Here is a 25,365-nt window from a genome sequence, read left to right as displayed (position 1 = left end):
ACTTTGTAGATGGCTGCAAACATTAACTGGAAGAGTTGTATATGACTTTCACCTATATTCCCTTATCTAGAACTCAGTCTCATGCCCCCACCTAACCACAAAGGAAGTGGAAAATAAAGTCTAGATGCAAGGTCAGGCACAACAGGGAATGCTATTTCATTGATAGATGGCATTGCTTAATACCACAGTCTATATTTCTGACCACCAAATTACATTCTTCCTCTCACAAGGGAGACAAATCAAAGTCCCTTCCCATTACTGCATACAGTACAAAGTCCAGAATCTCTGAGTGATGCTCCCTCATATTACAACCAGTATGATCACTGGGATGTTCTGTTTTACTCAGTCATTAGGGATCCCAGGCTTGACATATCACATAACTCTGTCATTTTCTTTTCATGCTTCTCTGGTTTCAGAGGATGGAGGGAAAAGAATCTGTAGAACCAAAGGTTTGAAAATAGTGTATGCTATTCCTACCCATATTCTATTAACCATAACTGAGTTTCACATCCCTAGCTAGCTGTAGGAGAGTCTCAGGGATGTAGATATGCTCTATTCCAGGAGGGAACAAAGAGGAGTGCTCTCTTACCATAGTGGAATCAAACTAGAAATTGACAGAAAAACAATAGTAAAATCTCTCAACACATAAAATTAAATAAGGTGTTTCTAAATAATTGATGGGTCAAAGGGGATGTCTCAAATGAAATTAAAAATACATAGAATTCAATAAAATGAAATGCAATATGTCAAAATATATGAGATGTATCTAAAGCAGTATTGAGGGGCAAATAAGAGCACTAAATATTTGCATTAGAAATGAGGAAATGGGGCACCTGGTTGGCTCAGTTGGTTAAGCGACTGCCTTCAGCTCAGGTCATGATCCTGGAGTCCCGGGATCGAGTCCCACATCGGGCTCCCCGCTCAGCGGGGAGTCTGCTTCTCCCTCTGACCCTCCCCCCCTCTCATGTGCTCTCTCTCTCATTCTCTCTATCAAATAAATAAATAAATAAAATCTTTAAAAAAAAAAAAGAAATGAGGAAATGTCTCAAATCCATAATCTAAGTTCGCACCCAAGAAAAAAAGAGGAGGTAGAATAAAACAAACCCAATGCAAACAAAAATAAATAATAGAGATAAAAGCAGAAATCAATGAAATTGAAAATAGAAAAAAATCAATAGATTGAACCAAAGAAAGAAAATGTTGGTTCTATAACAAATCAGTAAATTGTAAACCTCTAGTACAATTGACAAAAATAAAAAGACAAAAGTCACAAGTCACCAATATCAGAAGTGAAGTAGGGGATATCACATCCTGCAAATATTAAAAAGATAATTTTTAAAAAGCCATTCTCTGCCATTCTTTGTCTTTTGATTGGAGTATGTAGTTCATTTACATTTAATGTAATTACTGATAAGATAAGACTTATGTTGAAACTTTGCTATTTGTTTTCTATATGTCTTATGTCTTTTTTGTTCATCTATTGCTTCATTTAATGCCTTCTTTGATGTTAATTAGATATTTTCTAGTGTACCATTAACTGACTTCTTGTTCTTTTTTACTATTTCTTTGTTGTTATTTTCTTAGTGGTTGAACAGGAAATTACAATGGATATTTTAAATTAAAATAATCTAGTTTAGATTAATATCAACTTAATTACAATACTATATGAGAACTTCATTCCAGTATAATTCCTTTACCTCTCCCCTCGTTTGTGTTAAAATTTTCATATAAACCATATCTTCATACATTATAAGCCCATCAACAGTATTTTAATATTATTGCTTTATTCAGTTGCCTTTCAAATTAATGGTGAAGAAAAGAGTTTCTCACCAAAATACATGTATATGTTCTTTTATAGTTACTATTTAGTTACCTTTACTAGTGGTATTTATGTGGATCAGTGGGATGGTGAGTTGCCAGTCACCCACTCCAATTGTCTGAGTGCTTGTTGAAATCTTCAGATATTCAGTTGAAAGGCTCCTTGTAATTACTTTCCCATTAAATTCTCTAGGACTGAAAGTCCTATGTCTATTGCAGCTTTATATGTCTGAGGTGGAACTTTCTTCTACTGAAGTGATAGAATATATTGAAAAGTAAAACAAACACAAAAACTCCCTGCCATGTGCACAATACCTTGGGAAGCCCAGGGCTCTTTCTTGCAGAGTTCCACTTCCACTCCTCTTCCTCCCTCATTCTTAGACCTCTGCCCCTCATCCAAATAACATTAGGCCCTTTCTCTTTTTCTTTCTCCCTCTTTCTCTCTCTCTCTCTGGCTGTATAAGGATGAAGGTTGTGGGACACTGTTCTGACAAACCTAAAATATAGCACCTGCCCAGTAAGAAATGACTACTGAGGTTTACAGAGTCAGTAGTCTCTAGGTCTCTAAGCCAAAGAAGACAATAAAGAATGTATACACTGTTTTCTTATCTTCTTTAAGATAATCATTCCTTTGGTTGTGTTTTCATTTGGATTTAAATAGGAAGTCATGTGATACTGCACCAGAGCCTGGTAAGAAGATGGTATTTTAGAGAGTCAAGTCAATGATTGATTTTTGTAATTCTCAAAATGCTAGAGTGCTTTCATCAAGTAGGGCTCAATAAATATTCATTCAATGAGTGAATGAATGACTGAATTTCCTCTTTTCCCTTTCTTCCTCTGTGTTGCCCCTCATCTAAAATAGTTGTCACGTATTTAAATTCTTACATTTCTTAGAAAATATTTTTCTCTTCAGAATTATTTTTCCATTTTGTCTTGGAACCTCTAACCTCTCTAATGTGCAGGAGCACAGGAAAGCAGCGTTCAAGTCTTTCACGTTCCTCTCTGGGAGGGTTATCAGATTACTTTTGTAACATGGAAAGTTGATTACTCTCTAGGACAGGAAGACAAATATAGTTCATATACTGCAGGTCACTGATACCCATTGCCCAGTTTCCATGCCTCATAAGTTAGATTAGATTCCTTGCCTCCTTGGTGACCCAACTCTCGCAGGCGGAATTGATTATCTTTTTTTGTACTAACACTCTGCCTTGTATAAACCATGAGCATGGCTTTTACCCTCTACTGGATTATTTTATATCCATGACCCCTCAAATGCAGTTGCTTAAGGACATGAATTACCTTCTACTCATTTCTCTCTCTCCAGCACTTACTATGAGGCCTGAGAGTTGGTGTGCAATAAGTGTCTTCTTTAAATAAGTGGATGAGCTAAGGAATAAACTGCTGGAACATATTGAAACCTGTTTTTCATGTCCATTTGTTGCTGGGCTCTTGGTCATTCACACCCTTGGTAATGCTGCTTTTATTTGATCTGACTTCTTCTCCATAGCTGTGATTACTTTCTATCCTCAGTGTCAAGTTTAGCCCATAATAGAAGGTTCACAAAATTTGCTTCAAGACTTACATGGTGGGGAAAAAAGTAGACCTTCAAGGATTTGCTGAGGTAGCTCCAAGGATAAGCTGAAAGTTCCACTACAAAGTTCAAAAGATCTGAGAAAAGCAAGCAAAGCACTAGAGTTTTAGGGAAATGGTTGCAGAGAGTAAGGACTGGCATCCACATGGATATACATGTAAAACATGAAGCAAATAGAAGATCCAAGTCAGTTCCCAGCTTAAAATGCTTCAGTGGTTCTCCAGTACTATAGTAGAAAGTCCAAACTGATGAACCTACTTTTCAAAATGGCACCTGCCCATTTCTCCTCCTACATCTTCTTGCAAACCCTGGCTGTGTTGAACAAGTTTAGAACACTTTGTATGCTATGCTATTTCTTTTAAAGCTTTTTTGGGGGGAAATAATTGTAGACTTATAGAAGTTACAAAAATAGTACAGAGAAGTCCTGTGTATCCATCACCCCATTTCCCTGAATGGTGACATTATTGAAACCATATAACTATAGTGCATTATTGAAGCCAGGAAATTGACTATGCTATTTACCTCAGTACTTTTGCCCAAGATGTTCCTTCTGCTTGTAATAATATCCTTTACTTAGCTCAGATGCAACCTTTTTATCCCTTCATTTCTGTTCCCATGGCACTCTGCATATATTCATATAACAGTGCATTGTATTATAATAATCTGTGTCTTCTCCTGTGTGCACTGTGAGCTCCTTAATGGCAGAATCTATGTCTGATTCATCTTTATATCCTTACTGCCTAACCCAGAGATTGGCACATTATAGATAGTAAGTGCTGCTGGAAAAAAAAAAACTAATAAATGAGTGTTGCAAGATAACTAAGGCAGCTGTAATAGAGATCTAAAGGAAGGGAAATATTTAAGAGGTAAAATCTGTAATACTTGATGGTTGATTATATGAGGTCAGGGCTGAAGGAGGGGAGATGAGGGCAGGATTCTGAACTTTATTAGGTATAGTGGATACAGTTGCTTGCCTCCCAGCATCCACTCCAACCTTTTTGGCCTCTTTGGTCTACATAGACCTATACTCTTGACTCCTGTGATAGAGCACTTGACAAAGGTCTAGATAATCAAAATACTTTCCAGAGAATATTGATAATTGTAGAGATGATAATCTGACTTAAGCCACCTCAAGCAGTATTCCATTCACAGAACCTACAAAAAACAAAAAGGCTCTTGATCTTTTCTTCTCAATTAAAACTGAGAAGTTATATATCAAAGGCTGCTATAGCTCTCCTTTTGCCCCAAGGGACGAATCTGGATCTTCTGGAAGACATCAAATGGCAGAATCAGGAGAAAGCAAGTCCAAATGATATTTTGTGTAACCCATGAATCCATGCATGCCTGAAGAAAAAACTCTTTATGTTGGATCGCTAAAGGAGATGGCACTTTGAATGAATAAATTGTCTCTTAATAGAGCTATTTGAGTTGGTGCTTCTTCAAAGAAAGGGTCCTAACTGACATCCAAAAGTTCTGCTTAAGAGTATTAGAATTCTGGATTTTGTTTCCTAATTCAGGGTTGCTCTTTCAACCAGATTTCTACTTTAAGTTAGGATATGGGCTTCTCTTGTTGAAAAATAAAACTAGGTGAAAATTCTCAGTTCAGATGATTCCTTTGGTGGTTCAACTTTTCAGGAGGCCTTATATACCACATTAGTTAAAGCATGCATTTTTACTTTCAGGCAGACTGGGTTTATAATCTTGGCTTTTTTACTTACTTAACCTGCATGACTTGACATGTTCCTCACTTCTTGAAGTTCAGTTCTATCATCTGATAAATGAAAAGAAAAACACTTAATTCATTGCCATGAAAATTGAGATAATGTTTATAAAACATAGTTTCAAGTATTTAGTAAGTGCTACATAACTGATGAAGAAGTAGAACAACAAGAAGCAGAAAAAGCAAAAGAAAAAGCAGCAAAAACAGAAGCAGAAGCAGCAGTATGAGAAAGAAGGAGAGAAGGAGGAAGGGGAGGAGGAAAGGAAGAAAGAGAAGAAAAAGGAGAAAGAGAATAAGAAAAGGAAGGTAAAGAAATAAGGCTTTGTACTTGCCATTAAGTGGACCATAATTTTGATGATGGATAAAGAATACATAACATTGAACATGAACTGCATTGTCCCCACCAATGACATGTCTTCTGCTTCAACAAAATCCCAGGGTATTGTCAGTCCCACTGGCAAAGCAGAACATTATATGGTGGTAGTAGGTAAATTATTCTCCTGTTTTTACAATAGGAATCTCAATTCTGTATGTCTCAACCAAAGTTTTGAGTCTTTGTTTTATCAAGACTTTTACATTTTTTATTTTTCTTTATTTTTTGAAATTTTATTTTGCTTAAATTCAATTAATTAACATATAGTGCATTAGTTTCAGAGGTAGAGTTCAGTGATTCATCAGTTGCATATAACACCCAGTGCTCATTATACCACATGCCCTTCTTAATGCCCATCACCCAGTTACCCTACCCCCCCACCCACCTCCTCTCTAACAACCCTCAGTTTTTTTCCTAGAGTTAAGAGTCTCTTATGGTTTGTCTCCCTCTCTGATTTTGTCATATTTTATTTTTCCCTCCCCTCCCCTATAATCCTCTCTTTTGTTTCTTAAATTCCACATATGAGTGATACTATATAATTGTCTTTCTCTGATTGACTTAATTCACTTAGCATAATACCCTCTAATTCCATCCACATCTTTGCAAATGATAAGATTTCAATTTTTGATTGCTGAGTAATATTCCATTGTACATAGATACACCACCTCTTCTTTATCCATTCATCTGTCGATGGACATCTAGGCTCTTTCCATAGTTTGGCTATTGTGGACATTGCTGCTATAAATATTGGGGTACAGGTGTCCCTTCAGATCACTGTATCCTTTGGGTAAATACCTAGTAGTGCAATTGCTGGGTCATAGGGTAGCTCTATTTTTAACTTTTTGAGGAACTTCCATACTGTTTTCCAGAGTGGCTGCACCACCTTGCATTCCCACCAGCAGTGTAGGAAGATCCCCTTTCTCTGCATCCTCACCAACATCTGTTGTTTACTGATTTGTTAATTTTAGCCACTCTGACTGGTGAGAGGTGGTATCTCATTGTGGTTTTGATGTGTATTTCCCTGATGCCAAGTGAAGTTGAACACTTTTCCATGCGTCTGTTGGCCATCTGTATGTCTTCTTTGAAGAAATGTATATTGATGTCTTCTGCCCATTTCCTGACTGGATTATTTGTTTTTTGGGTGTTGAGTTTGATAAGTTCTTTATAGATCTTGGCTATTAGCCCTTTATCTGATAAGACATTTGTGAATATCTTCTCCCATTCTGTTGGTTTTCTTTTGGTTTTGTCAACCGTTTCCTTTGCTGTGCAAAGCTTTTAATCTTGATGACATCCCAATAGTTCATTTTTGCCTTTGTTTCCATTGCCTTTGGAGATGTGTCTAGCAAGAAGTTGATGTGGCCAAGGTCACAGAGGTTGCTGTCTGTGTTTTCCTCTAGGATTTTGATGGATTCCTGTCTCACATTTAGGTCTTTCATCCATTTTGAGTTTATCTTTGTGTATGGTGTAAGAAATGGTCCAGTTTCATTCTTCTGCATGTGGCTGTCCAATTTTCCCAACACCATTTGTTGAAGAGACTGTCTTTTCTCCATTAGATATTCTTTCCTTCTTTCTCAAAGATTAGTTGACCATAGAGTTGTGGGTCCATTTCTGGGCTCTCTATTCTGTTTCATTGATCTATGTGTTTGTTTTCATTTCAGTACCATACTGTCTTTTTTTTTTTCAGATGAACTATAATTTTTAATAAGTCTCCAATGAATACTTAACATAATAAAAGAAAAAGAAAAAAGTACAGAACCCCAGATAAATTCAAATTTCAGAAAATCAGTAACATACTGTCTTGATGATTACAGCTTTGTAATACAGCTTGAAGTCCAGCATAGTGATGCTACCAGCTTTGGTTTGCTTTCAACATTCCTCTGGCTATTCGGGGTCTTTTTCTGGTTCAAAACAAATTTTAAGAGTGCTGTGAATTGTGTAAGACTGTTGAATCACAGATCTGTACCTCTAAACAAATAATACATTATATGTTAAAAGAAGAAGAAGAAGAAGAAGAAGAAGAAGAAGAAGAAGAAGAAGAAGAAGAAGAAGAAGAAGAAGAAGAAGAAAGCAGGAAGGGAAAAATGAAGGGGGGGAATCAGAGGGGGAGATTAATCATGAGAGACTATGGACTCTGAGAAACAAACTGAGGGTTCTAGAGGGGAGGGGGGTTGGGGGATGAGTTAGCCTGGTGATGGGTATTAAAGAGGGCATGTACTGAATGGAGCACTGGGTGTTATACACAAACAATGAATCATGGAACACTACATCAAAAACTAATGATGTAATGTATGGTAATTAACATAACATTAAAAAAAAGATTGTTACAGCTCTGAAAAATGTTGATGGTATTTTGATAAGGATTGCACTGAATGTGTAGATTGCTCTGGGTAGCATAGACATTTTAACAATATTTGTTCTTCTGATCCATGAGCATGGAATGTTTTTCCATTTCTTTGTGTCTTCCTCAATTTCTTTCATAAGTGTTTTATAGTTTTCAGCCTACAGATCCTTTATATCTTTGTTTAGGTTAATTCCTAGGTATCTTATGGTTTTTGACACAATTGTAAATGGGATCCTACCCTCAGCAATCAGACTTTTACATTTAAAAGGAAAATTTTCTGTACATTTAAAAAGTTATAGATTTTTATATCTTCTATACAAAGGATGATGGTTTGACTTCCTAGAATAGCTACCAAGAGCACAGATTGATTGGTAAAAAAAAAATGATTATGCCATACTTGCATATTGATTTTTTTAAATGTACATGGTTTTTAAGATTAAGAATTCAAGACTATGCTGATCAGGGATACTTTGGACCTGTGAAATCTTTTTTTTTTTTTTAAGATTTATTTATTTATTTATTTGAGAGAGAGAATGAGAGAGAGCAAGCACATGAGAGGGGGGAGGGTCAGAGGGAGAAGCAGACTCCCTGCCAAGCAGGGAGCCTGACGCAGGACTCGATCCAGGGACTCCAGGATCATGACCTGAGCCGAAGGCAGTCGCTTAACCAACTGAGCCACCCAGGCGCCCGGACCTGTGAAATCTGACCTCACTCTGCATAAAAGTTATGGGCTTACTGTCTTTGATTTATTCACACTTGTAGGCCCAGTAATATTTTTTGAGATGTTTTAAACTTATGGTAAGGCACAGAAAATAATATAATAAATACCATGTCCCCAGCACCCAGATCTAGGAGTTGTTAATATTTTGCCACATTTGCTTTTCTAACATAGAGGAAGAAGAAGAAGAAGTAGGAGAAAAAAAAAAATACAGGTTAAAATCGCCAATCGTAATTGGTGATTTGTCAAAGTTTCTTTGTAATTCTAACATTTTTTACTTACATATATTTTAGTACTCTGTTAAGAGTCTATAGGTTCAAGTTTATTTTCTTTTTTATGGTGAATTGTTTATTTTGAGGTTGTGTAATGGCTCTTTATCTCTAATAATGCTTTTGTTTGTTGTATCATTTAGGCTTTCAGGCTTTCTGTCATTTCTAGGATATAGCTGGCTTAAGTTTTTTAAATATGAGAAAGTCTTTTTTTGAGCTGCTATTTCTAGTCTGTTTATAGTAGTAAGGATTATTTATATGTTTAGATTTCTTTTTTATGATTTCTATCTATTTCTATTTATCATTATTTTTTTATCCTTTCTTACCTTCTATTGAATAGAACATGTTTTTTTTTACATTTTGCCCTTTATGAACTTACACAGTGTATTTCTTTTTTCTTTTACTTTTTTTTTTTTTACTCTTTACCTTTAAATACTTAAAATGAATATTTGACTTAACAATGTCTGAAATTGATCAGACTCCATCCTCCTCACAAATAGTACAGGGACCTTAGGATTCTTTACCTCTGATCACCAATCGTCTCCATATTCCAAATTATTTTCAATACTTTGATTCTATTTTATTTATATCTACTCTGCTATATTAGTAATTCTTTTTCCTTTATTTAGTCAATTCTTTTTTTTCATTGTTTTAATTTGAATAGAGTTGACATACAATGTTACATTAGTTTCAAGTGTACAACATACATATTATGCTCACCACAAATATAGCTCCCATCTATCACCATACAATGTTATTACAATATCATTGACTATATTCCCTATGCTTTGCTTTTTATTCCCATGACATCTTCATTCCATAACTTGAAGCCTGTGTCCCCCACTCCCTTTCACTCATTTTGTCCCTACCCCTACCGCCTTCCCTCTGACAACCATCCAGTTTTTCTCTTTATTTATAGGTCTGATTATGCTTTTTGTTTATTCATTTGTTTTGTTTTTTATATTCCACATGAATGAAATCATATGGTATTTGTCTTTCTCTGTCTGGCTTATTTCATATTTAGTCAATCCTTATTTAGATTGATCCATATATACACTATTTTATTATTTTTCAACATTTCCTCCTGCGTCCGCCTTCTTTGTTCTGAGTTCAACGTCCTACTTTCTGACTAATAGTTTTGTTAGCGGTCAATTCTTTCAGTAGTGGTTTGAAAATGCCTTTATTTCCTTCTCACTCTTGAATGATGGTTAAGCTGGGTTTATACTAACTTGAAATTTATTCTTACTGAATACTTAGAAGATATTCCTGTAATGTTTTCTGGCTCTTTTTATTGCTGCCAAAAAGTCTGTTCCAATCATAAATGTTTCTGTGTAATTTGTTTCTTATCTACAGTTGCTTTTGAGACTTCTTTTTTCCTAAAGGAAGTTCCAAAATTTTCCCAGGGAATCACTTGATTTGGATTTCTAAAAAATTCCTCTTGCTTGAAACTTTTTATGTTTTTTCAAACTTAAGATTTGTGAGTTTCATCAAATCTGGAAAATCCATAGGTACTATACCTTTAAATATTATTCTCTCCTTCTAGAACAAATGTTATGTAAATATTGACTTTTTCCTATATTATATCCTTCTGTTTCTTATTTATTGATTTTTTTAAGTAGGCTCCATGCCCAGTGTGGAGCTCAACACAGGACCTGAACTCAGGGCCCTGAGATCAATACCTAAGCTGAGATCAAGAGTCAGAGGTATAACTTACTGAGCCACCCTGGCACCCCTGTTTCTTAACTTCTATTTTTTTTTAAGATTTTTAAAAAATATTTTATTTATTTATTTGACAAAAAGAGACACAGTGAGAGAGGGAACACAAGCAGGGGGAGTGGGAGAGGGAGAAGCAGGCTTCCCATGGAACAGGGAGCCTGACACAGGGCTTGATCCCAGGACCCTGGGATCATGACCTGAGCCAAAGGCAGATGCTTAACGGCTGAGCCACCCAGGTGCCCCTTTTTTTAAGATTTTATTTATTTATTTGACACAGAGGGAGACAGCAAGAGAGAGAGACCACAAGCAGGGGGAGTGGGAGAGGGAGAAGAAGATTCCCTGCCGAGCAGGGAGCTCGATGCATGAATTGATCCCAGGACACCGGGCTCATGACCAGAGCCGAAAGCACTGAAGCCTGAGCCACCCAGGTGCCCCCTCTTAACTTCTCATTCATTTTTTCAATCTTTTACTTTCTGTCCTGCATCATGGGTAGTTTCCTCAGAACCCTCCCTCAGTTTACTAACTGCTCTGTAGCTATATTGCTTGTATGCTATTTAAACCATCATTACGGTTTAAATTTCTTTTTTTTTTTAAGATTTTATTTATTTATTTGAGAGAGAGAATGAAAGAGAGAGAGCACAAGAGGGGGGAGGGTCAGAGGGAGAAGCAGACTCCCTGCCAAGCAGGGAACCGGATGCGGGACTCGATCCCGGGACTCCAGGATCAAGACCTGAGCCGAACGCAGTCGCTTAACCAACTGAGCCATCCAGGCGCCCCCACAGTTTAAATTTCAACCACATTCTTTCCTTTTAAACTTCTACCTGGTTTCACTCTCTAAAGTGTTCTCTCTTCTAAATCCTTTAATCACTTAAAACTTACTTTGTATTTTATGTATGATTGTCATTCTATTATCTCAAGTTCCTAGGTGCTTAATCTCATGTGTTTCATCTTCTGGGGTTTTTTTAAATTTTTTTGTTTGTTTGTTTTATTTATTCATGAGAGTGAGAGAGAGAGATAGAGAGAGGCAGCGGCAGAGGGAGAAGCAGGCTCCCCGCCTAGCAGGGAGCCTGATGTGGGACTCGATCCCAGGACCCTGGGATCGTGACCTGAGCTGAAGGCAGACGCTTAACCATCTGAGCCACCCAGGCGCCCCTCATCTTCTGAGTTTTAATTCATGATTGATTATTGCTCATGTATTATGTAAATTTTGGTTGTAATCTTGTGTTTATTGGTGCTTGTTTTTTACTTTAGGAAATTTTTATGTCTTGAATGAGGCAAGGGTTCCTCCTGAGTGATTTTGTGTTTTCTTCTGCCAGTCATCCATACTCTTTTATTCATTTTTTGGCTTGAGAACTCCAGAATTACATGAATAATACAAAATGAGATCCCAAACCCATAAGACTCACAGCCCTGGCTATCAATTTTTCATGAGACATTTTTTTACCCAGTGTGTGGGTAGGGACAGTATTCCTAGTCATTTTCCTGAGTCAGTGGATTACTAAAAATCCTGCTTTATTCGAGGTCTCAGCTCCAACTTATGGCCTCACATAGGAAATGCCTATATGTTACCCTTTCCTCCCAGAGCTGAAGCATTATCAGACTACTTGCTTATTACTTTACCTTTTTCTTTTGTCTCTATTTCTAGCAACAGTGGATTTCTATTAATATTCTGGCAAAGTCAGCTACACATTAAAATTTATTGTATTTTATCTATCATTTATAGGTTTAGGTATTTGAAGTATTTCCATCATAATCTTGTAGATCAGGTTGTCAGAGCTCCAAATACCCTGTTGTTCTTCAATCCAATTCTCAAGAGTAAGATCAGAAGGCCCACTGTCCATCTAGAGATGGACTAGGATATTTTCCACCATCCACTGCAGTCCATAAGCTTGGTTTTAGTAGTTTGGAGCAATTAGAATCCTGCCTTTGAAGTTTAAATTAGAGTGTAGAGCAATGTTTCTTAAACTATGGACCCTATGTCATCATCTCTCAGAATTATCAGAGCGTTTGTTTAAAGTACATATTTCTAGTCTGAAACACAGATCTACTAAATGAAAAGTTTTGCAGATGGAACCTGGACACTTTAAACATTTTTTAGGCCATTTCTATGAAACCAAAGTTTGATAACTACTTATTTATAGGTATCATTCACCTTGATTAACATTCCTGATTAGCATTCCTTTAAATCCTGAAGAACACACCTTATTTTCTTGTATGCTCACTAACATCTAATACAATGTATTGCATATATTATGTAGTCGAAAAACATATTCTGGGCTGTCAAAATGGATGAATCAGGGCCAAAATCACACTAGAATCAAAAGAGCTTGAAGCTTACTACATATAATCCATGGCTCCAAACCTCTCTCCTCCAGCAGTGAACTGAACCCTACTCAAGGTTTAAATAATAAAAATGAGTTATTCAATTATTTATCCAACTAAAATCATATCAGTAAAGTAATATAGTGAATATAATTATATATTTAATATATGATTGTATTCATTAACTCAATATCATTAACTCATGATGCTCTATGTGACAGGGAAATCATATATGCCATAAGACCCAGTGTCCTCCCTAAGGGAAATTACCTTGGTAGCATGTTGAACATGAACATAAAGCTTGATCTGCCATTCTTAAGATAGAGCAGAAGTAAATGCAGTGGCTCTAGGATGAAACTTTGGCAAGGCAAATTACAAAGCCCTCTCCTTTGCTCTTACCAAAGGTTAAGAGCACTAATTAGAAGTTAGGAGTATCATAATCTCAAAGGCAGCTGGGGAGTGTGACTTTTAATTACCTGAAAATTGAAATCAAGACTTTAATGTCTAATGTCACTGACAGCCAGAATGAAGGGAAGGAGAACCAATTTGATTCAGCCACTGTCCATAGCACACACACCAATATTTTAGGGATCATCTTTATTTCCAGTATTGATTTTCTCCAGCTGAGTCAGGGGAGGCCATTGGAATTAAGGTGACAAAATCACATGTCTTCATATTGAAGATAGGTATGTAAATCATCTATTCAGATGGGAATAACCAGAACTGCATGGTGAAATCTAGATAATAGCAAATAAAGAGAGTCTATGAGATTATGCACTAAAACAGGCAAGTTCTAACAAATGTTAAATGTAGTATTCAGAGATCCTGGATCTCTCTTTAAATGGGTAATTTAGTTAAGCAACACAACCTATTTAAGTTACATGGCCTGTGGCAGAACTTTCTGATTCTGTTTCCTCATCTGCCCTGTTCTTTAAAAAAAAAAAAAAAAAAAATAGGGTTGTCAAAGAAACACAATTGGATAAAAGATGAAAAGGATTTTCCTAGATTCATGAAGTTCTCTAGTAATGGGCTATAGTAGAACATTCTCTCTCCAACCTCCTTCACTACCTGCCTGAAAGCTCTTTGTCAAGCCCCTCAAAATGGATAACCATCCCTAAGCTTTTGATTTCCTATAAATTGTCCAGCAAATGAGGAATGTTGCCTGTTAGGAATTACAAGAACAGAAGAGAGGGATCTCCAAGTTGTTTGGGGCTCCATCTCTGGGTACATCCTCTTCATGTGCCGTGTACCAGGGTTGCATTTAAATACCCTGTCTTCACACAGCAGGGCTTTTCAGATGCTAGGACTGTGCTTGAGAGTCATTTCCTCAGGGAATGCATGAAACAACTGGCCAGAGAATCTGTGACTCACCCATGGAATTAAATGAGAGACTAAATAAATAACCGTGTCCCTGGAAGAAATTAAGGCATTCCTCTACCAAATATTAATTTTAAATATCTTCCCATACTGCTGCAGGATCACACACTTACATCTGATGTTCTTCTGTGTAAGATAGATAGGGTCAAAGCTGGAGGGCACTGAGATGTAGCCCCAGTGTCTGAAGTTGTGCCAGGACAAGGTAGTGGATCCCACAGGGATCTGGGAGGTGGGCAGAGTGAACCCCAAGGACCACATTAACAAAATCTGAATTATACAAAGCCAAGCACAAGCAAAGGACTAAAATAAGATTGGGGAAAAAATAAGTGGCTTAGATATCTGTGCCCTTATCCAAGTGAGAAATAAATTATTGAACAAAGTACAAGACCTCACACTATGTGACATACTGCAGCTTACAGTATCTATTTGCCTTTGATTCAGGTTAATCATTTCTACATCACCTTCTGTATCAACCTCATACAGCTCTCCAGCCTATTTTCATATCCTGGACTCTTGCTCCCATTGCAAATGCAGTTTCCCTAACCCTGCCCAATCCATTCTTTGCTTTTACTGTTCTGGTTTTCTCTGACCCCCCCCCCCCCCCAATAGTGAAAAATCTCTATTAAGTGCCTCTGGAAGGAGGTAACATTGCAGACAAATTCACTCTATACTCGGGCAGTAAGAATGAGCTGTCAGAACCACTGTACAGTATTGCCTCTGAAAGGACAATGTAAAAAAATATAGTGCTACATTAAAAAAAAAAAAGAAGAACTCTTAAGTTTTTAAATTATATTAAAGTACTGCTTATTCTCAAACCTTTTAGTCCCCTATTTGATGCTGATTGGGAAACTTCCAAAAGCAGCATATCAAGGGGAATGAGAAGGAAATATTTGTTCTACCCTAGAAAATACATGCGTAAGGTAAAGTATTGCCATTAAGGCCTAAGACATCACCCAACATTTCTTAAATCCAAAGCAGTGAGTTGGGGTTTTCCCTGCTACACCTGCATTCCTTTCTCCCTTTGCAGTCATTTTTGGTGTTCTCTCTTCTATCTCTGCTCTCAATTGTCCACTCATTCCACTTTTTCCAGAAAACATTTGAGAGTGAAAATGAATCCTATTGATAATTCTGTTGGAACAATAAGTATAAGGCAGTACCATCTTGGAACAACCAGGATGGTGTTCATTATATTGCATGTCTGAATATCTAGGGCCTCATAAATCTAGAGAATTGTCCAGAACCACAGAGCTGGCATCATAAAAGTAGTTCCTGAAACCCTCCAAATGTTCTCAGTTCCTATCTTGACCAAGACTTTAACCTATCTTGTGTTTGCTTTCTAATTTATTCCTGATACCAGCTCCAGCCTCTTGGGAAGTTTTCCTCTGTATAAACTGGCCTCAGTTATTGTCCTTAAACTTGAAGCACCTTCCATGAACCTTAGCTTTGGCTGCCATCTCTGACAATTATTAGTACCCTTTTGTGAATTACCATCTACCCATTCAAGATAAATTGTCCAGACCAGCTGATTTAGTTCCTCCTCACTTTTCCTTACCATTTCACCAAAAGGACATTCCACAATATCTACTTCTGTATCTATTACATACAAAAATCATTATAATAACCTACCTCTAGATAATAAGGTCTTTCATAGGCATGGGTTTTATTTGATGCTTATAACAAACTTGTGAAGATGTATTGAACACTTCACAGAAGAGAAGCTGAAGCTCCAGGAAAAATAACACTAATAACTTTGAATGTTTTCCAATATGATCCCAATATTCCCAATCAAATGTCATATATTTATCCAAAGATTTCTAGATTAGGACTATTATAAACTATCTGAGTCAAGTACTCAACTAGTTTTTTGGATTTGCATCCCTATGCTTGTCTTTATAGGACTTACTTTTATATAATTATTAGAGAAAGACATTTTGTAGGCCAAATCTTTGTAGCTGGGTCATTCAAATCTCCCCATGGGTTTTGCCCCACACTCCAATTTAAGATCAAACAGGCCCTTCAAGGGGGTATGCGGTGTTCCATCTTATCTGTCCTGTTGCCTTTACCACGTGAACCTTGCTACCTATACTCCCTATAGCTGAGCCCCTGCTTCATTCCCCTGAATTCTACTCACTGTGATGTTTTTGTCCTTGGGCTTCAAGATCCTTAAGGCAACACCCCTGATATCTGATGCTAGAGCTTCCTGACATTATCCTTCTTGATCCTGTCAATTACCACCAAGGAACAGGCCTCTCTGGCCTAGGGGACACTCTGCCACTTGACCTCAGTTTGGACATTTAGCTAATAATGCTGGTATCTTGCTGCCATTTCTCCTCATGAGCTGACTTTCATGTTTCGGCTCTGTGTTCAAACTCACATTTCTCCCTAGTCATCTCTAAAAAAAAAAAAAAAAATTCTCTTTTGCTATACTACTCTAACGCATTACTACTTTTATCATAAGTTCCTGATTTGCTTAAATTCCCTTGTTCTGCCTTTTCCAATCTAATCCATTTCACCTGAGGTCTGGTTCTGACATTTCTTTGTCAATACCTCTAAGCTTTCCCTTATTAAATGAAAATTTGATCCTCTGCTTGACTCAACCAGAATTTCTATGGAATCCCTGTGGCTTGGTCTACTGTGAAGAAGAGGAAGCCAGAAACAGGTAAAACTAGGTTTGGAAAGAACAGATGTTGCTGTTGAGCAGATGCTATGGGGCAGTTTGCCTGGGAACCAGATAATATACCACAAATAACACAGTGATCTTACTCTTCACTTGAGGCTATGGCTGTGTCAATATCCAGAGGTTTCCACTGTGGGCCATGGAATTTCCAGGTCCCATTCATCCATCAGGTCAAGTATTATTATGGCTGAAGCAGCCAATATCTTTAATGCAAGACCTCAGTTAGAAACTGGTTATTCAGAGAGACAGGTCACATAAATTGACCAACATAATGGGGGAGATCAAAGGAAGACTGTGAGCAGAGAGAAACTGGCCTTTGGAAACAGATTGGACATAAAACCATTCCAGGCTGGGGAGTGGGGACTCCATTATCCTCCCCCTAATCAGAGGTGCTTAATAAGCAGTTAGGATAGATGAAGAGTCTTAGGAATTGCTGAGGAGGAACAAAAAAGAAAGAAAAAGCAGAAAAATCAAGGTGCCTGGCTGACTCAGTCAGTAGAGCATGTGACTCTTGATTTCAGGGTTGTGAGTTAAAGCCCTACATTTGGTGTAGAGTTTACATAAATGAATGAATGAATGAATACATACATACATACATACCCCATCAGCCCTCCCACCCCTATAAACTTCTCATATTTGTATCTTCTCAGATGAAGGGCTTTTTGTTTGTTTGCTTGGTTATAGCTGTATATCCTTAGATGCTGTCATTTATATGAATAAGCATGTAAACTATGGTATCTGTTTCTCCAGAGTGGTATACAGACCTATGGTGAGTTCAGGCTTGGGTGGTTATTTTGTGGTGAGGAAATCGGATGAGCCCTGAGAAATCTTTGTTTCTGATAGCCCTGGCCTGTATCATTGTGTGACAATTTAGCCATAATATCTGAAGAGTGATTAATCAAAACTCAACATTCTCAAACATTAATGTACTTAGTAGTAACTGAAGGAGTTTTTTACATATACATACAGGATCTACCCCTTCAGAGTCCCATTCAGTAGATTGTAAAGAACTGGAATCTGAATTTTTCAATACACATCAGGTGATCCTGATAGAGTCCATTCTGGAAACCCATGTTGAGAAATCTAGCTTTGTGAAGAGTGAGGGATGGTCCTCAGATCAGTGGGTCAAAAATGAAAGGTTAAAGGGAAGATGTTAAAAAAAGACAGAGTTCAAACATTTTATTTGGGCTGAGTTGAGGGATAATTCTTGGCCTGATCTCATTCATTTGAAACATATTTATTCTCTAAGGACTTCCCTTCCCATAAATTTTTTGAAGGAAAATAACTCAAGATAATAACAACATTGAATATTTACTGAACTCATACTATGTGTCAGGTCCTATGGTGAACACTTTAAAGAGGTCGCCATTCAATCTTCCCAACAATCTCAGCAAGTATGTGCTATGTTTATTTTAATTATACAAATTTGTCAGTAGATGAAGAATGTCAAAACTAGTAGTGGCAAAGCTGAAGTTCTGACATAAATCTGTTCCCAACTCAGTGCTATCAACCAACACACTTAATTGCTTCTGAGCATGCAGTGCTGCTCCCTACAAATCATTTTTTTCATGCATGCATGCTTTCAATAGCCATGAATTTGTTAATTAAACAATTATTTGTTTCAATTAGCAATAATCGCACCTCGGATAAACCTCATTGGCTACGATACTGCCACTGAACACCTACTATATGTGCCAGGTTATGTATGGGTTCTGGGACACAGAACAAAGAACCTTTTAACTCATTCAATAAGGCTAGTATAATACCAATATATAAACTGTACAAGAATGGCATTAAAAGAAAACCAGAGGCCAAAACTCATTTATGAAGAGTCCTAAATAAATTATTAGTAAATTAAATATAGCAACATAATGAGAGTATAAAACATTAAGAAGAGATAGAATTTCCCCAAGAATGAAATAATTATTTAACATTAGAAAGATTCTAAAAGGAATTCCCAAGAAAAACTCTAAATGTAACCCTCTAGATTTATTAGCACATTAAAAAAAGAAAACAACCTCATAATTGCCTTAATTCAGCAACTACTTACTAAATCCAATACCTGTGCCTAAATTTTTGGAATTACGTTCTAGTTGAAGGGGACAGATATTAAGTAACATAAATAAAGAAAATATACATTGTGTCAGAGGGTGATAGGTGCTATGGAGAAAAATAGAACAGGGAAGGGATAAAGAGGAATGGCCAGGGGAGGGAAGAAGTTTGTTGATACCATTTTAAGTAAGAGTAGTTGGGGAAGGTCTCAGTGAGGAGGTGCCAGTGAGATATGAAGGGAGTGAGGAAGAGAGTATTGTAGAAGTATGGCTGACAGGTGGGCCATAAATAGGTAGGAAGCCACAGAGGTAGAACAGAATGAGCAAGCATAAAAGGAGGAGATTGTGGAGGTTGGGGGTAGGGGAGAGGGTTGCTGATGATCATATAGTGTATGGACCAGTACAATGACCTTGGCTTTTATTCTGGAATGAGGACCCATTAAGGATTTTGAGTGGAGGAGTGAAGAGGTCTGATTTAAGAGTTAAAAGTATTACTCTGGCTGATGTGCTGAAAGCTGATTTTGGAACAGCAAAATATCTGTGTGTTTGTTAGCGTCAGTCTAGGTTGTAGTCATTAGGTCCCACGTGCCAGTGGCTTGAACAAGATAAGAGATCGTTTCTTTCACAAAGTAGTTCAGGTCATAATCAGGATAGACAAAATGATTTGATAGTGTTTTGGGCTCTGTTATCCCCAGGACACTTTGCATCTTTTCAGAGTCAAAAACCAATCACCATCATGGCTGCATTCCAGCCGGTTGGAAGGAGGAAGTGGAAAGGGAAGGCTTGCTCTTTTTAAGGACATGTTCCAGATATTGCACAAACATCTGTTTCACTTGCAACCCACAGGCTAGAGCCCAGGCACGTGGGCACAATGAACTTCAAGGGACACTGGGTGAGGAAGTCTTTGGTGGCTATTTACCCCATCAAACTCCTATGACTTTAGAACAGTGGCTCTCAAAGTGTGGTCTGGACCAGCAGCATCAGGATTACCTGGAAGCTTGTCAGAAATGCAAATTCTCGGGGTACCTGGGTGTCTCAGATGGTTAAGTGTCTGCCTTCAGCTCAGGTCATGATCCCAGGGTCCTGGGATCGAGCCCCACATCAGGCTCCTGGCTCAGCGGGGAGTCCGCTTCTCCCTCTCCCTCTGCTTCTCCCACTGCTCATGCTCTCTCTATATATATCTCTGTGTCTCAAATGAATAAATAAAATCTTTAAAAAAAAAAAAAAGAAATGCAAATTCTCAGGCCCCATCCCAAACTCACTGCTCAGAAACTCTGGGGATGAGAGCCAATAATCTTTTTTTAAAAATGAGCTCTCCAGGTAATTCTGAGGTATGCTACCAGGAACACTAGGGAGAAGGAGCCATGTTAGGAACCACACATTTGAACTATTAATTCTTTCTTGCCTAATTTATTATCTAAAGGTTTCATGGAATTCCAGTGTAGATATTAATTAAAAGAATTTGAATCTGAATATTAATCATAGAATGCAGTATTACTAGTTTCATTTTAGGCCTTGCAGTAAGTGTGGTTAATTTCTTTAATGTTGTGATGGCTTTACACGCAAAGGATTAAAAAAAAATGCACTGACAAAACATTATTCCTGTTACCTTCTTAGGCTATATTTACTCTCCTGCTCTGTTTTCTTTGGTTTCCATTCTATCTTGTCAGAAAATTACTGGGTGTTGTCAGAGTTAATTGATATTTATAGGACGTCTTCAATATCAACCCACCAGAATGAACAAATAAAAATTGCCATGTCTGCCTAGAGGAGAGAAAAATGTTTTCTGGGAAAGTCCTTTATCTATAAAAAGAGGCTGGATATACCAGAGAGCATATATTAACATAAGAATTTAAAAGAATTGATTGAAATACAGAATGAACAGAAAATTTTCTAAGAATATGTAGATTATCAAATTTGAATCAAAACAAATAGAAAATTCAAATATGTGAATGACAGTTGAAAAATTGAAAAGGCAGTAAATCTGGTTCTTTGGAAATGTAGATCTGCTCTTTAAAAAGGCAACAGGTCTAGTTAGACTTCAAAAAATGATAAATTTCCATGTTTTATAAACTGTACAAAGAAGACAAAAGCAACAAAGAAGAACCTTTTAACCCATTCAGTAAGGCTAGTATAATACCAATATATAAACTGTACAAGAATGGCATTAAAAGAAAACCAGAGGCCAAAACTCATTTATGAAGAGTCCTAAATAAATTATTAGTAAATTAAATATAGCAACATATTAAGAGTATAAAACATTAAGAAGAGATAGAATTTCCCCAATAATGAAATAATTATTTAACATTAGAAAGATTCTAAAAGGAATTCCCAAGAAAAACTCTAAATGTAACCCTCTAGATTTATTAGCACATTAAAAAAAAAAAAACTCATAATTGCCTTAATTCAGCAACTACTTACTAAAATCCAATACCTATGCCTGAATTTTTAAAAATCAAAATCTATTAGTAATCTAAGGGGGGAAAAACACCACTTTCTTGGCTTGATAAAGAGTATTTACTGTAAGTTTACAGCAAGTATCATATTGTTGCAACATGGAAACATTCCCAGTGATATCAGAATAGGACAAGAATTTCTACTTTAACCACTACTATCTAAGCAGAGGTCCTAAAAATGCAGTTAAATAAGAAAATAAAATAAAGTTTCTAAATATTGTTGTTACTTGCCGACAGCACAATCACTGTCAGATATTCAAAGATAATCAAATGAGAAGCTATTACAAGCAACAGGAGAGTTCAATAAGAAACCAGTTACAAATAAGAATTTTAAAACTCCAATATATCAGCAATAGTTAAAACATATGTAATAACAGGGGCACCTGGGTGGCTCAGTCGGTTAAGCGTCTGCCTTCGGCTCAGGTCATGATCCCAGGGTCCTTGGATCGAGCCCCACATTGGGCTCCCTGCTCAGCAGGGAGCCTGCCACTCCCACTGCTTGTGCTCTCTCTCTGTCAAATAAATAAATAAAATCTTTAAAAAAAAAAAACATATATAATAACAATAAAAAATACTTAGAAAGGAACTTAATAAGAAATTTATAAAACCTTATATCAGTGAGATTATATGATACCTGTCTTTCTCTGTTTGACTTATTTCACTCAACATAATACCCTCCAGTTTCATCCACGTCATTGCAAATGGCAAGATCTCATTCCTTTTGATGGCTGCATAATATTCCATTGTATATATATACCACTTCTTCTTTATCCATTCATCTGTCGATGGACATCTTGGCTCTTTCCACAGTTTGGCTATTGTGGACATTGCTGCTATAAACATCGGGGTGCACGTACCCCTTCGGATCCCTACATTTGTATCTTTGGGGTAAATACCCAGTACTGCAATTGTTGGGTCATAGGGTAGCTCTATTTTCAACTTTTTGAGGAACCTCCATACTGTTTTCCAGAGTGGCTGCCCCAGCTTGCATTCCCACCAACAGTGTAGGAGGGTTCCCCTTTCTCCACATCCTCACCAACCTCTCTCATTTCCTGACTTGTTAATTTTAGCCATTCTGACTGGTGTGAGGTGGTATCTCATTGAAGTTTTGATTTGGATTTCCCTGATGCCGCGTGATGCTGAGCACTTTTTCATGTGTCTTTTGGCCATTTGGATGTCTTCTTTGCAGAAATGTCTGTTCATGTCTTCTACCCATTTCTTGATTGGATTGTTTGTTCTTTGGGTGTTGAGTTTGGTAAGTTCTTTATAGATTTTGGATACTAGCCCTTTATCTGATATGTCATTTGCAAATATCTTCTCCCATTCTGTCGGTTGTCTTTTGGTTTTATTGATTGTTTCTTTTGCTGTGCAAAAGCTTTTTATCTTGATGAAGTCCCAATAGTTCATTTTTGCCCTTGCTTCCCTTGCCTTCGGCACTGTTTCTAGGAAGAAGTTGCTGTGGCTGAGGTTGAAGAGGTTGCTGCCTGTGTTCTTCTCTAGGATTTTGATGGACTCCTGTCTCACATTTGGGTCTTTCAACCATTTTGAGTCTATTTTTGTGTGTGGTGTAAGGAAATGGTCCAGTTTCATTATTCTGCATGTGGCTGTCCAATTTTCCCAACACCATTTGTTGAAGAGACTGTCTTTTTTCCATTGGACATTCTTCCCTGCTTTGTTGAAGATTAGTTGACCATAGAGTTGAGGGTCCATTTCTGGGCTCTCTATTCTGTTCCATTGATCTATGTGTCTGTTTTTGTGCCAGTACCATACTGTCTTGATGATGACAGCTTTGTAATAGAGCTTGAAGTCCAGAATTGTGATGCCACCAGCTTTGCTTTTCTTTTTCAACATTCCTCTGGCTATTCAGGATCTTTTCTGGTTCCATACAAATTTTAGGATTATTTGTTCCATTTCTTTGAAGAAAGTGGATGGTATTTTGATGGGGATTGCATTGAACATGTAGATTGCTCTAGGTAGCATTGACTTCTTCACAATATTTGTTCTTCCAATCCATGAGCATGGAACGTTTTTCCATTTCTTTGTGTCTTCCTCAATTTCTTTCATGAGTATTTTATAGTTTTCTGAGTACAGATTCTTTGCCTCTTTGGTTAGATTTATTCCTAGGTATCTTATGGTTTTGGGTACAATTGTAAATGGAATCGACTCCTTAATTTCTCTTTCTTCTGTCTTGTTGGTGATTAGGAATGCCACTGATTTCTGTGCATTGATTTTATATCCTGCCACTTTACTGAATTCCTGTATGAGTTCTAGCAGTTTTGGGGTAGAGTCTTTTGGGTTTTTCACATAAAGTATCATATCATCTGCAAAGAGTGAGAGTTTGACTTCTTCTTTGCCGATTCGGATGCCTTTTATTTCTTTTTGTTGTCTGATTGCTGTGGCTAGGACTTCTAGTACTATGTTGAATAGCAGTGGTGATAGTGGACATCCCTGCCATGTTCCTGACCTTAGGGGGAAAGCTCTCAGTTTTTCCCCATTGAGAATGATATTTGCTGTGGGTTTTTCATAGATGGCTTTTATGATATTGAGGTATGTACCCACTACCCCAACACACTGAAGAGTTTTAATCAAGAAAAGGTGCTGTACTTTGTCAAATGCTTTTACTGCATCTATTGAGAGGATCATATGGTTCTTATTCTTTCTTTTATTAATGTATTGTATCACATTGATTGATTTGCAGATGTTGAACCAACCCTGCAGCCCAGGGATAAATCCCACTTGGTCGTGGTGAATAATCCTTTTAATGTACTGTTGGATCCTATTGGCTAGTATTTTGGTGAGAATTTTTGCATCCATGTTCATCAGGGATATTGGTCTGTCATTCTCCTGTTTGATGGGGTCTTTGTCTGGTTTTGGGATCAAGGTAATGGTGGCCTCATAAAATGAGTTTGGAAGTTTTCCTTCCATTTCTATTTTTTGGGACAGTTTCAGAAGAATAGGTATTAATTCTTCTTGAAATGTTTGGTAGAATTCCCCTGGGAAGCCATCTGGCCCTGGGCTCTTGTTTGTTGGGAGATTTTGATTATTGCTTTAATTTCCTTAGTGGTTATAGGTCTGTTCAGGTTTTCTATTTCTTCCTGGTTCAGTTTTGGTAGTTGATACATCTCTAGGAATGCATCCATTTCTTCCAGGTTATCTAATTTGCTGGCATATAGTTGCTCATAATATATTCTTATAATTGTTTGTATTTCTTTGGTGTTGGTTGTCATCTCTCCTCTTTCATTCATGATTTTATTTATTTGGGTCATTTTTCTTTTTGACAAGTCTGGCCAGGGGGTTATCAATCTTGTTAATTCTTTCAAAGAACCAGCTCCTAGTTTTGTTGATCTGTTCTACTGTTCTTTTAGTTTCTATTTCATTGATTTCTGCTCTGATCTTTATTATTTCTCTTCTCCTGCTGGGTTTAGGCTTTATTTGTTGTTCTTTCTCCAGCTCTTTTAGGTGTAGGGTTAGGCTGTGTATTTGAGACCTTTCTTGTTTCTTGAGAAAGGCTTGTATTGCTATATACTTTCCTCTTAGGACTGCCTTTGCTGCATCCCAAAGATTTTGAACAGTTGTGTTTTCATTTTCACTTGTATCCATGAATTTTTTTAATTTTTCTTTAATTTCCTGGTTGAGCCATTCATTCTTTAGTAGGATGCTCTTTAGCCTCCAGGTATTTGAGTTCTTTCCAACTTTCCTCTTGTGATTGAGTTCTAGTTTCAAAGCACTGTGGTCCAAAAATATGCAGGGAATGATCCCAATCTTTTGGTACCAGTTGAGACCTGATTTGTGACCTAGGATGTGATCTATTCTGGAGAATGTTCCATGGGCACTAGAGAAGAATGTGTATTCCATTGCTTTGGGATGGAATGTTCTGAATATATCTGTGAAGTCCATTTGGTCCAGTGTGTCATTTAAAGTCTTTATTTCCTTGTT

General features: G+C 37.1%; 1 pseudogene; it reads right to left on the bottom strand.

Annotated features, from left to right (window-relative positions):
• Positions 1 to 18,489: 18,489 nt before the first annotated feature.
• On the bottom strand, positions 18,490 to 18,608 carry LOC123860579 (U4 spliceosomal RNA; annotated as a pseudogene).
• Positions 18,609 to 25,365: the final 6,757 nt, after the last annotated feature.

The sequence above is a fragment of the Mirounga angustirostris genome, unplaced genomic scaffold, assembly GCF_029215605.1.
Source record: "Mirounga angustirostris isolate CCGP_5_RB_7025 unplaced genomic scaffold, mMirAng1.0.hap1 SCAF_4, whole genome shotgun sequence".
NCBI classification, from domain to species: domain Eukaryota; kingdom Metazoa; phylum Chordata; class Mammalia; order Carnivora; family Phocidae; genus Mirounga; species Mirounga angustirostris.
Note: the sequence above shows the minus strand (reverse complement) of the source record. Positions and strands in the feature narration are given on the sequence as shown.